This window comes from Danio aesculapii, chromosome 19, assembly GCF_903798145.1.
Source record: "Danio aesculapii chromosome 19, fDanAes4.1, whole genome shotgun sequence".
NCBI lineage: Eukaryota > Metazoa > Chordata > Actinopteri > Cypriniformes > Danionidae > Danio > Danio aesculapii.
This window is the reverse complement of record NC_079453.1, coordinates 23,989,157-24,002,738: the sequence shown is the minus strand read 5'-3', so window position 1 is coordinate 24,002,738 and position 13,582 is coordinate 23,989,157. Positions and strand designations below refer to the sequence as shown.

The 13,582-nt window shown below is 34.8% G+C and overlaps 1 protein-coding gene across 2 annotated transcripts in view; it reads left to right on the top strand.

The window, feature by feature from the left end:
- ldlrad4a (low density lipoprotein receptor class A domain containing 4a) overlaps positions 1-13,582 on the top strand; it is a 156,149-nt gene that overhangs the window by 113,085 nt on the left and 29,482 nt on the right. The window lies entirely within an intron of this gene.

The following is a 13,582-nucleotide window of genomic DNA, read 5'->3' as shown; positions in this document are numbered from 1 at the left end:
TTACACTAAGTATATCGATTAGTATACATTTTAATCACCCACTAGCACCTAATTAGTGTTAATTTGATAGCTACATGGACTAGCTTTGCACAGTCAAAGCCACATAATTGTAGTTATGAGGATGTTCTGCAGATGTACGCATGCCTTTTCTGTCCAAATGCAGTTTGACTTGTGCCTACTGACAGTGCTTTTAAGGTAATGGATGTGCAGAATAGCTATAATGTTGATTTTGTTTCCCCACACTTGATTCGCTTTGTATATAGTATGTTATAATGGTGCGCAGACAAAACTACGCACAATACATGCGTAGAATGGCCTTTATGAGGGACAAGTGTCTATTCAGGTTGCTACTTCTAACTTTATATATCATTAGTTTACAGTTCCCGTTTCATCTGTCATGTTTTTGTACTTGCATGTTTAAATTTTCAGTCAAAACTTTGGTTCGATGTTTAGAAATGTTCCAAGTAACAATTCGGGTACTGCTTCCCTTCAGGATTGAGTGATATTATATAATGGATTGCCTTTAATACAACTCTGCTATTCATTTAAAGAATAGTTTTGAGGACAAATGTTAAACCGGCTTGCCATAGCACAGACATTCTTCAACTCCATTTATTTAGCTTGGTTGCAGATAAACACCTCTAGTTTTCACCATTACCAGACAGTTAATGACATTTTCCTTTTGCGTTTATACTATACGAGTGGAATGCATGTGGTATCACTTTGTGGAACAGTTTGCAATGTCGTCATGTCGTAATAACTACAAAGTGGAAGCTGCGGGGTGAAGTGTTGCTGAAGATCTCAAAGCTGCATGTACATCCACTGGCGTTATTGCTGGGAATTGGTTCACTGCGGTCTGGAGCGGGCAGCCAGTCAGTCAACCCTTCCCCCCATTTCAGCCCAGACTGTCTTACTCAAGTCCGGCTGAGACTCTGGGCTGTCTGAATCCACAGAGGACAAAAGAGGCTGTCATAATCAGTACTAGCACTGGCTATTTCTGCCGCAAATGGGATGAATTATTAAAAGTAAACCTTCAAATGAAAGAATCATCCCTCTTCTCAAAGCCCCCTGGTAGATGGCACTGATGTCTTGGCCCAGAAACTTTTCATTTGCTCATGAACTTGAATTGATTTCTGTTCTGTTAGATGTATGATGCATATGCAATGTCCCATGGCTAGTGAGGGCTACATTAAAATAAAATGAGAAGAGAAAAGGTTTGTGTGTTTAGAAAATAATAATAATCATTATTAATAATATATTGTAAGGCTGCACAATATATTATTTCAGCATTGATATCGCAATGTGATCATTCGCAAAAGTCACATCAAGACTATATGCAATGTTGAGTCTGGATTATAATTGATCAGTGGTTTTTTTTGAGGCCCGTGACTGTGTGAGGGTATTAAAAGCATTCAGGCATAAGAATTTGTACCATTTATAACATCAAAAAATTATTAATGATTAATTTTATTGAATGAATTATAAAACGAAGACTACACAGTATTATTTTACATTTGATTATTCAATTATTGTGTACCTGAATACATTTCGACTCTTCAGAAATCAATGAAACTGTTTATTTAATTAGCATATTTTTCTTTATTGAATTTATCTATGCTTGTAGATTGTTTATTATATTTTATGCACTCCCCTACAGAATCTTACCAATCAATATAAAAAGATATATAGTTTACAAACATTTATTTAACTCATCTAGTGAAATTGTGTTCATATTGCAATATAAATCGCAGAATAAACACAATCGCAATGTGTAGTTTTTCCAATACCGTGCAGCCCTTATACATTGTTTAAAGAATATGATGCACTGTTAGGAATTTTGAATTGTTTATCAGACATTTGAATTGTGCCTAATTTTCTTGCCAATTTTTGATCACAATCCATTTTTGCAGTAATGCAAATTACATTACTTTCTTTTTTGTTTATATTCAAAAAATCCTCATAGACCCTTTTTAGGGTGGTTACTTTTCCACAGAATATAGGATCTAAAGTAGAGTAAAGGATTTTTAAAATTTTCATATATATGGTTGCATTTGGTGATTACCATCCCATTAAATGCCTGAAAACTGGTATTTATAATATAATATAACATAGTGAGGCCAGGTTTTTTAAACAAATCCTTTCAATATCTTATCAGTCAGTTTTTGTTTATTTTATATCTCGTTTTATTAAGTCATAGCAACATTATAATGGACTCTTTTTTTTTTTTTTTTTAACAATTGACATTTCTGATGACTTTCAGAGAACCCCAGAATTGTGAAAGATCTATGGCAATTCTGGCTCTCTAATTGAGTTTTATTTTTAATTATTATATATTTTTTCATGATTGTAATACAGTTGACTGTTTAATTAAAATAAACACAAATTTAAGGTCTTTTTAATAATGGTTTGTTGCATTAAGACAATAAAAAACAGTTAGCATAATTATCATGAAATTAGTCAGTGCAAACAAATTAAACGATCATAAAATAAACTTTACTTTGTTTTCTTAATAATTTCTTAATACTTGCTTTTGATTTTAAAATAAAAGTATGACCCATACACTTTCAATAGATGCACTATATTCCTTTATTTATTTTATTTATTAGGACTAAATTGCCTAATATTTGCTTGCAGAATGGTCTTAGTGTAAAATCTGTGTGAACGTCCTGAATGAGAAGACATACCAACACCATAAGTGTGTCTGCACGTGAATGTTAGAGTGCATTTGTGGCTTCCCAGGTCTGTGCTGTGGTGTTCGGGACGGCCCGTGCAGACAGTGGAATGCCTGGTGACTTGGCTCTCAGATTCTGCTGCAGTGCTGGCTGCATCGGGGCAGCTGGAAAACTGGGGGAGCCAGTGACACAGCACACATACACAAACCTAAAAAAACTAAAAAGACCTTTTAGTGCTTAGCATGCTAGCCATGCATATATATTCAGTGGCATATTAGCTTTAGCATTCAGCTCACCTCAACTGGATGGATTAGATCGCATTTTTAGTGCGTGTGTGATTCTAGGAGCTTTTTTCCCTGCTGTCTTTTCCAGGTCTGACCGTTTTTAAGCCATTGTTCTGTCTGCTGATTTAGGCACAGTCTCCATCTGAGGTTTTTGAGAGCAAAAGGCTGCTTATCTTATCTGACAAAGGCCTTCCACCATACGGCTATTTCTAGTGAAAACAGAACCCGGCTATTAATAGAGCGCCGTGTGGAACGGCACTGTTGCATCGCTAGTCGTGCCGCACAATCTTTCTTTCTAGCTTTCCTGCTCACAAATGCCTGGTCTTCTGTAGTCCCATTTCCAGTGGGGCAGCGGCCAAAGTCAAGCACTAGAAACAGGATATTGGACTGGCATTGGGCTCACTAGTGCACTGCGGCTCGTATGTAACGAATACGCAGGGGATAAAAACACCATCCTCGTCAATATCTGATCTCTGCATCAATTTGGCACCTTTTTTATTTTCCACTGGCGGGCCGAAGCTTGGCCCGGGACTAGAGGGTGAGGCCTGAGACGGGACACAAGAGTCGAGTGTTTATTGTCAGAGGCCAGTGGTTCGGTCTGTGCTGTTAACTATTTATTACAAGATGCTGCCTTTAGAAATATGCTAGTAAAAGTTTAGCGTAGGAGGTTGGTGTGTTTTTAGGCTTATCTAAACATGTTTTAGAATGTCATTAAAGTTAATATAGTCAGTTATGCTTGTAAGGTTATGTCTTGACATTGAAATATTGAGATTTTTACTACAAGAAATAGTTTAACAACCTAAGATAATGATACAGATAACTTTTTTGCAGGATAGTCAAAATTTTCCTATACTTCTAGGCATTGTTTTTATTATAAATGGATAACTTTTACATTGCCAGTTGTGTTATAAACTTATACTGTGTTTTTATTTATTTATTTACATGATTGTTTTGATTTAAAATGTCAAGTATGATTTAATCGACATATGTAACCAAGATTTCTAATGAAATTGAAAGATGCTAAATAATCTGCGAGGGGTTTAATTGAACACAATATTCACTCAGTCTGCTACTAAACTCTACAATAATCACAAAGGAATGATGTAACAACACATTGAATGTAAATGTAATTTTGGAGTACAAAGATTCAAATGATATTTTCTTCTGAAAAGGTACTTTGGTAATCTTAATTAAAAATTCAACTTTAAAACTAATTCTTCCAATATACAGTGGGGGGTAACTAAGCTACTGCTAATCGATTGATCTAACAACTAGAATTATTAATGAATCAATGGTTAATAATTCCACTAATTAAACAATAGTTTGGGTTTAGCTTCAACTTGCATCAACAAACCTGGCAGGATGTTTCTAGTACACCCTAGTAAAAGCTTGATTCACTGGTTCAAGTGTGTCTTATTTGAAGTAGGGCTGGGTGATTATTTTCCATATTGAACGATAATGATATATATTTTGATATAAGTTGGTAATGCTTCCAGATTTCAAAGAGTACCCCAAAAATAACTGAAGCCACCAAAATTAGAGGGTTCATTAAATGGCACAACATGTTTTCAGCCAATAAATTTTCGGTGGTTGAAAATTCGATACATCTCTAACATCAACACACTTTTAGATTCCTACTGTTGCACATTTCTGCTGTTTGATTGGCTCTTAGATCAATGTAGAGTAAAAAAAGTCCAGAGCTTATCATTGTTATTGACGTAAATTTTATCGTGATTCGATATAATATCGTTTATCGCCCAACGCTAGTTTGAAGCTAAACTCTGCAGGACACCGGCTCTCTAGGACTGAGTTTGGGCACCCCTCTTCTATAGGCTCTATTCTACAGCGTCTGCATTTACAATGCTGAGTTATTAAATGATAAATACATAAAAATAAGTAGTTAAGCTTTTGAAAACCAAAAACCCCAAACGATTCTATCACGATTGATTTATAAATCACTATAAATCAATTGTGTCACTATTATACTTTCTTTTTTACAATACATATATTTTTATTCACCACATTTTCGCTTACAAAATATTTTACACTCTTAATTAAACAAAGCAACCCTTGGCCAGATAAACTTTTAATCTAACCCAGGGGTCACCAATCTCGGTCCTGGAGGGCCGGTGTCCCTGCAGAGTTGAGCTCCAACTTGCCTTAACACACCTGCCTGGATGTTTCAAGTATACCTAGTAAGACCTTGATTAGCTTGTTCAGGTGTGTTTGATTAGAGTTGGAGCTAAAATCTGTAGGGCACCGGCCCTCCAGGAACAAGTTTGGTGACCCCTGATCTAACCAATCTATTACTTTAATGTAACAATACTTTTTATGTTTTACTTAAATGTAAAAATGTGACATTTGCCGAAAATCAAGTTATATAGTTTTAATAGTTTAATTTCACTACTCTGACACTGTTTTTTTGTGTTAAATTACATAAAGCTGCTTGCTTTATAGCAATGTGTTGTTATTGGTAATGATCCTTTATTAATAAACATGTTCTGATGTGATGAAAGTACTGAATTGCAGAAATGAGTGCAAACATATACACATCATTAAGATTAGATACTTTCTTAACTGCTTTTTTCACACCGCAGGCATTTTTTGTGTAAATTTAGTTGTTGTTGTTTATTTGTTTATACAAATACATTCTAATTGATTTTTTATTGATAATCTTTACTAATTGGTATACAATCAAAAGACAAAAATATTTTAGAGACAGGTTCTTTTTTGTATATGAATTTGTATCTAAATTTGTCTGATGCTTTCAAATTTAGTTTGCCACATTTTGTTTACATAACAGTACATTGGTTAATATCCTAAATATATATACTTTTCAAATATATGCAATTTTTACCATCTTATATTAAAATCTACAGTTTTAGTTCAAATTATACTTCAAAATATTATATTACAGTTTATCGCACACTTTATATGGCAGATCTCAAAAGTACTGTTTAAATTAATAGTGTATATTCATCCTATCAGATATTAATATTTGAAAGAGACCAAGAAAGTCTAACATTGCCATCATAAACATTAATACACTGTTCAACATTTAAGTCTCATTCATTATTACCAGCTCTGTGAAATTGTGCAGGATGTGTTAGTGATTCACATCGTGTGTGTACTGTGCGTAAGTGTTTGTGAGCAGAGCAGTTGTGTGAAGAGTGCGAACACATCGCAGAGATCAGTAATTGCCTTGTTAGAGAGGTGTCAGTCAAACGACCCCATGGGCCCTTGCACTCTATCCAATACAATATGCATGCTCTGTTCAGCCCTTCCTCTCCAGCATCGCTCAAGGTCACACTCCTGCCCCAGTAACCTCGGGCAGGTCAATCAAAACCGGACTTTACAGGCCCATCTCGCCCATAACAGCGCTCCATCCAATAATCTAATGCACCCAATGCACAAGCTCAGAGAGTTGTGTGTGTGTGTGAGTGCATGATAAGGTCACACCGGAGGTCAGCTGTCAACCCCTCCTGCTAATCTTTGAATGGGCTGCTCGCGCTTCGAGGAGGGTGTGTGTGTGTATGTGTGTGTGGCTCGATGTCATGTCAAAAGGGTTTTAAGGCTCACAGGGGGCGGGTCAGGCTGCTGAGGGGTAACTACATTCATCTTTTACAATGCTACTAAAACCTGACACACTAAAACGCACTATTCCATTTCCATATGATTGTTAAATGCACCGAAGCTTCAATGTACCTCAGTGTAGCGCTGATGAAATTTGATGTGATGAAAACATCGGTTTTTGTAACTGGCGTGTGTGTCTTTGAAAAGTAGCTTCCTATAGGCTACAAGCTACTTCAAGTCATTTAAAGAAATACAAACAAACCTTTTTTATTAGATGCTACCAATGAAAATAATAGTTCTCACTTAAACGAAGATTATTGGAACATGTTTTGCAAGAAAATACTATTTAGTTATTCTTAATTTCAAGTTTAATTCGATGCACTGTAAAAACAACTTGCTGTCTTAACTTTTTCTAGTTGAATCAAATTAACTTTTCTAATCATCTCAACTTGCGTAAATCATACTGACTAAAAATATTAAGATAAGCTATGTATAACTTAATGAATTTAGTTGAAACCCAAAAAAATTAAATAAGTTAAAGTTACATAAAATATTTATCGTCTTGATTTTTTTTTTTTGTCATTACGTTTTTTACAGTGTGTTAATTGTCGCTGCTTAGCAATTATTTGTGAATTTCGGAGTGAAAACTGTTCCAGTGTTAAATTTATTTTAATTAAGCGTTGATTTTTTTTCAAAGAAATAACTATGAAAGAATAAAAAATAAAAAAATGTCACACTTCAGCAACTTAAGCTATTCATTTTAAACTATTTCTCTATATTACTTACAGCTGGATAAATTTCTTCAATATCAAACAGACATAAAAGTATTGATAAGTAAGAAATTTGATTGGCGACTGCTCCATATACACTGTTTTAGGGCAGCACAATTCTTGCTAAAATGAGAATCACTTTTTTTTGCTTAAAAAAATCATGATTTTCTCTTATTATTGTTATTTTATTTATAATAATAGCCCTATGTGCAGGTCTACTCATGGTTAAATGCTAAATTTTGTATAGTCTTGAAATGGTGGACTTGAATAAACTTGTCCTGGTCGTTAATGCACAGTAAAGTGATGACATCCGAATACAACTATCCATAATTCTGAAGTTATATTATTTTGTTTGAGACGTATGCTTGCAATCTGTCATTGACAACGTTGTTAGACCATTTTTTTCACTAAAATAAAACGAGACAATTGTCATTATCTGATTACTTGCATTATATTTAACATTATATAGGCTAGAGTAGTTATACTGACAATATCGAACGTTTATTCTCATGCACAACTCTCTATGTTTGCTGTGAGAGAAAAAACATGTCAAATGCTTGCCGTAATCATAACTCTAAAATACGATATGGTCATTTAAATGAGGTGTGTTTTTTTGTTTAACTTTTATTGTCGAGTACGGTTCATGTCATGGCTGCTGTCACTTTGAAAAAAAAAAAACATGCAAATTATACTTCCCGTGTGGCCACCAAATGATCAATCTGCGTTAATTACAACTTTATTACCTGTCATTCATAGTCTATGCAGGTTATTTTCACTAAAGAAGACATCATTCTAAGTCATGCTCACCTTCTCTGTGGTAAACACACAGCTCATGGTCAGCTCATGTGTGATTTCGTAGCCGCGAATACATCATTACATAAAAACAGAAATTGCATTTTGGGTAAAATATACCTTATAAATACAGTATGTGACTCTTTCAACACTATTTGCTGAGCAACGTGTATAAAACTATGTAAAGACTTGTGTGACCGCCTTTATGCTCCTCTCCTGAACTGGAAAATATAATTGGTTTAATCGTAGAGATGCTGGATTAAGATTGTCTGGGGGGGGGGGGGGGGGGGGGTGGAATCGAGATCACTATTTTTTATAAAAACATTTTTTGGATTAATTTTGCAGCCCTACACTGTTTACACAACAACGATGAAGCTAAAAATGGATACGTTTTACCCTTGCGTTTAAAAAAAAAAAGGCCACATTAACACATACAACACCCCCACCCCCAAAATGCTGCATTACATATGCCAGGCCAGTATTCGGTGCTGTCCCCTTCTTAGTAAACATTACCTGTAAGGAAGTGACGACAACGTGCCTGTGGTGGCTCAGTGCTGGCATGCATGTTGAATTTGCTATTTAAGGTGAATCCCTGCTATTAGTTGTTATGTGAAGTAAATTCACACTTTGTTTTACGGATAATTATCAAACACTTGAGCAACAACAGCATTGCCACATACATTTGTTCGTGCTTGCCTTTAATCTACACCTTCCTCAACATGGACCATGCACGCGCATGATGTCATTGCCTTTAAAGACACTCATGTTCTGGTGTTTACACAGACACAACAATGGTGCTGTTTTACAAAACTTCCACTTTGTAACCCATTTTCAATTTTATGCACTTTCTAGTCCATGAACGATGTTATCCTGTAAACAAACAGACAAAAAACATAACATTTCCCATATTTGGCCTGTAAAGCCAGTGTTTCTCAACCACATTCCTGAGGGTCCACCAGCTCTGCACATTTTCTATAGCTGCATCCCAAATGGCACACTACACTATGCACTTACACACTCAGCAGGATAGTATATGAATGTATTGTTGTCCCAAAAGGAAGACTACAGTTTTTTCAAATTCAGCCATATCCCTGATTACGTTTGATGGTTGCCAAATTAGCCAAATAAATGACTGAACTACCAAATAATACCTTAATGCCTTAAATATAACCGCCTTCATCATCAGGAGGTGGTATAATCACTCTCGTAGGACAATTTTGCTTTCACAATCCAAAACAAAAAAAGTACTGCAATATCTGTGCCCGAAAGCTCCACCCCTTCTGCTGTACGTGATCAAAGCTGCAGCCATTGAGTGTGTGAAGTGTCCAACATTCCACACTTTAATTTAACGGTTGAATAAGTGCATCATTCAGGTATTTAAATTGCACTTAATCTTTTTAGAATTTCAGTGTGAATGCACTACTTACACTGTTTATACAACAAAATGGTGTAGAATAGTGAATAACTATGCGATTTGGGACACACATCATGTCTCCTTAACCAAACACACCTGATTCAGATTATCAGCTCATTAGCAGAGACTGAAAGACCTGTAATGAGTGTGACAGACCATGGAGACATCCAAAACATGCAGTGTTGGTGCTCCTCCAGGGACGTGGTTGAGAAACACTAGTGTAAAGCGCCACATTGACATCCATAGTAGGAAAAACAACTATGGAAATGGACGTCAGCAGATAGAGGTATCCAACATTATTCACTCTATGATTTTTGTGTTCATTAAGAAAAAAAAAAACCCTCAAACTAGTGAGGGTGAGTCAAAGGTGAGTAAATGATGGCAGAATTATTTATTTATCTGCCCATCACCACTTAAAGTCCAACATGCCTATTTATTCACGCGCTTGTCTTGGGAGCTATGGTCGATTCGAGACCTGTTGGAATGTAAACAAACTCACACAGAGTTTGTGTGGATGAATAAGAGATTTTTGAGCATGTTATAGTTTGATCGAAGGAAACAGTCTCGATAATTATTGTTATCGTTGTATTGTCTAGCCCTGTGACAAGTCATGCACTTACTGGATTTTTCTGCCACAGGGATCAACTCCAAAAGATGCTCATATTGGGACTGATTGGGATCATTTAAAACTCACCATATTGATTCAGTATAAGAAAATGGATTCAGAATATACTCGTTCATTATTGGTATTTCTGAACAAAAAAAGTTACACAATGCAGCTTTTAAATTGTAGTTAAATTAGGATCATTGTCTTAGTGTCTTTACTGATGTCAGGACAGGCTCAAACCCAGCCCCCATTTGTTTGTTTATTTTGTTATGTTGTCGGGTCGTTTCGCCATGGTTTTCGGGGTGTCTGTGGAAGTCAAAGAGGGGGCAGCTCCGGGTGTCACCTCTGACAGCAGCAGCTGAGCCTCTCCCGGAGCAGTCAGCCAGCCTTGACATTGGCCCTGGTCTCCTCCTTTGTGTCTGGACCCCCACTCGCCCTTTGGGATTCTGCATGGGCCCCAGGGGACTCGTCTCACAGGCGATTGGTAGTCATGCAGGGGGTTTGGCGACCCATGCGGGGAGGAGTGTTGTGTGGCTGAGTCAGATCTGGACAGACCTGTGTATGTATTCATGCTGTCTGATGGGGGGGTGCTGATAATGGATAGGGTTTAAGAGTTGCAAGTCTCTCGCTTGTGTTTGGCTTTTGTGTAACCAGAGGACTAGACTTGTGTCGGCTCTTTTTATTTAGAGGTTGTTGCCTTTAGGGAGTCAGACAACACAGTGGCAATTGTTTGGTCTTATAGGGTTTTGTTAATTATGTAAGATATGAAGAAAAATGAAGTCAATTACTAATTGTAGTGGTCAAATGATGGCTTTAAGCAAATATCAAAAGAGTTATGAATCTAAAGACTTCTTTAAATTCTCCAAAACATTTTTTTCTTAAGTTTAGGTGAATCAAAATATTAAGCGGCACATCTGTTTTCAGCTTCAGCATTGATAAAGATAAGAAGTATTTATTGAGCTTTGAATCATATAATAGCAGGCCCTTATTATATAATCAAATAAAAGAGCTTTATTATTTAGTATTTATTAATTAATTCAAATCATTAAAATATATACGTTTCAATGATTTATTTAAAAAAAAAACTGAAAAAGAATTTTTTTTTTTTAAGATTCTCATGAAATAGTTTTAGATTTTTTTTCTTGTGGAATCATGAACAATAGTTTATTGCCTAAAATAAAGTTGTGTTTACTACTACTTGGATTTACTAAATTTTTTTACGTTAAGTGGTTGTAAACAATTTATTTGAGCTGAATTTAAACAAACAAATTAAGTTGAACATTGGTCAATTTAATTTGTTTGTTTAAATTGAACACAAATAAATTGTTTGCTACAGTTTTGCATGCAACACTTTTTCAGTGTACTACTACTACTACTACTATTATTATTATTATTATTTTTAAAATGTATGTATTTGTATTTTTTATATTATTACTATGACAAAAACATTTTATTATGCAGTAGTCATCTGTCAATTTATTCAAGTTATGAATGCAAAAAGTGTTTGTGTGTACATGATATGACTTTTTGTCTGCGTTTTTGTGGAAATCATAGGGCCCTTATAATAGAATAATTTCTGAATGACCATTTAACACTAAAGACTGAAGTTAATGCTGCTGGATATTGAATGTTACCATATCAGAAATATTCTAAATTACATTCCTAAAATAATAATAATATATGTTTAAGAAATAATAATATCTTGCCATATTGTACTTTTTTTCTCTAATCAAACAATTAAAGCCTTGATGATATTTCATTTGAGCATTAAATATATGTTAATCATTTATAAGGTTGTTAGCAGATTACTAGATTTTTAAAAATACTTCATTTGGTTATTGGATGAAATTAACTGATGCGCATATACAGTGCTCAGCGTATATAAGTACACTCCTCACAAATCTATCTTTTAAATTCATATTTTTTAATAGGAAGCTATACAATATTATATTTGTGCATATACATTAGATTAGTCAGTACTGAAGCCAAATCTGGAGCTTATCTAACAAAATAAATTACGATTACGGTCCAAAAACTGGTAAACCCAAATTTATATGTGTTAGAAAAATATTAAATTAAATTTTTAAAAAGAGGAAAAATCAGGAAAAGCAAAAAAAAAAAGAGAAAAAAATGTAGTTGAAATTTTGTGGATTGTAAATTTATTTTTGCAATATTTTGCTTGAGTTTAATTGTATTATTTTTCAGTTTCTAAATATGTTTGGTGACTAAAATATAATTTTAATAAATATGTCTGTTTAATAAATCTGTTTTGTTTAAATACATCAAAATACATTGCCTATATTAACTGAGAAATGGATAAAAATATTAATTTTCAAAATGGGGCGTACTCAATTATGCTGAGCACCGTATTGACCTATCACATTCTATTTTTTTAAATGTTTAACATGAAAAGCCAATGTTTTTTTTTTTTTTTTTGAGTGCAGAAATATATGATCGGCATCACTTGCTTCATAAAGTTTCTATAAAATAAACCTTTTTATTTGTTAAGGTAGACATACTGTAGACATTGATTTAAAAAAAAATCCTGCTTGTGGTTTTCCAAACAGTCGTGGCAGAATGCAGACATATCTAAAGCAGCGACGCTGTTTAGTTTTTACCCAGGAATGTAAACGATTTGTCCGCATAACACACACACAGCGTCTGGCCTCCCTTCCGCTGCCTCTTTTTCTTTTTTTTTTTGTTGTTGTAAAATGGTGCATTGGTGCTCCGGGCAAGAGAGACAGCCGGGCAGACAGCAGACGCAACAGAATCAGATCAGACGTGATGTTATCAGACTGTGTGTCTCGCACCCATCCCCTCTCATCAGGCATGCATGCACTGGGTCCTGCTCTCAGACATCAGCCCTTCTACCCCCTGCTCTCAGGACTGAAAGGTCAGAAGGTCTCAGCCGTAACCCTTGGCTTCTCATTCATCGCGCTCGTCCTCGTGGTCTGCAGGCTGCCTAATTTAAATATAAAAACAATCTTTGCTGCATAGGCAATTACCAGAGAAGGACCATACTTAAACATAAAAGAATATTTGAATATAATTTAAATATTTGAGGTTTATGTTTCAACGCACACGTATGCACAAAACCGATTGCGGTTCTGAGATATATAAAGTGTACATTGTAAAAAATAAATAAATAAATCGAACAAATCCTAAATTAAACTTGGAGACTTGAGAGATGAAATGTAAAGAAGCTAATCTCAGATTAAAAGTCACATTTATAAGAAAAAAAAAAAACATTCTGTGAGATATAAAGCTGCAGTTTGCAATTGCAAAAAAGGAAATAAATAAAGATGCAAATGCAGATGAAAATTGTAAAAATACAAGAACAAAATGGAAGAGTTTAATGTTAGAATTAAGAGAAAGTCTTAATTATGAGAGAGATTTCACTGTAAAAAACATAATGACAGTCAAGAAAACAAATATTTTAGTTGCTTTAACTTATTCTAGTAATTTAATCA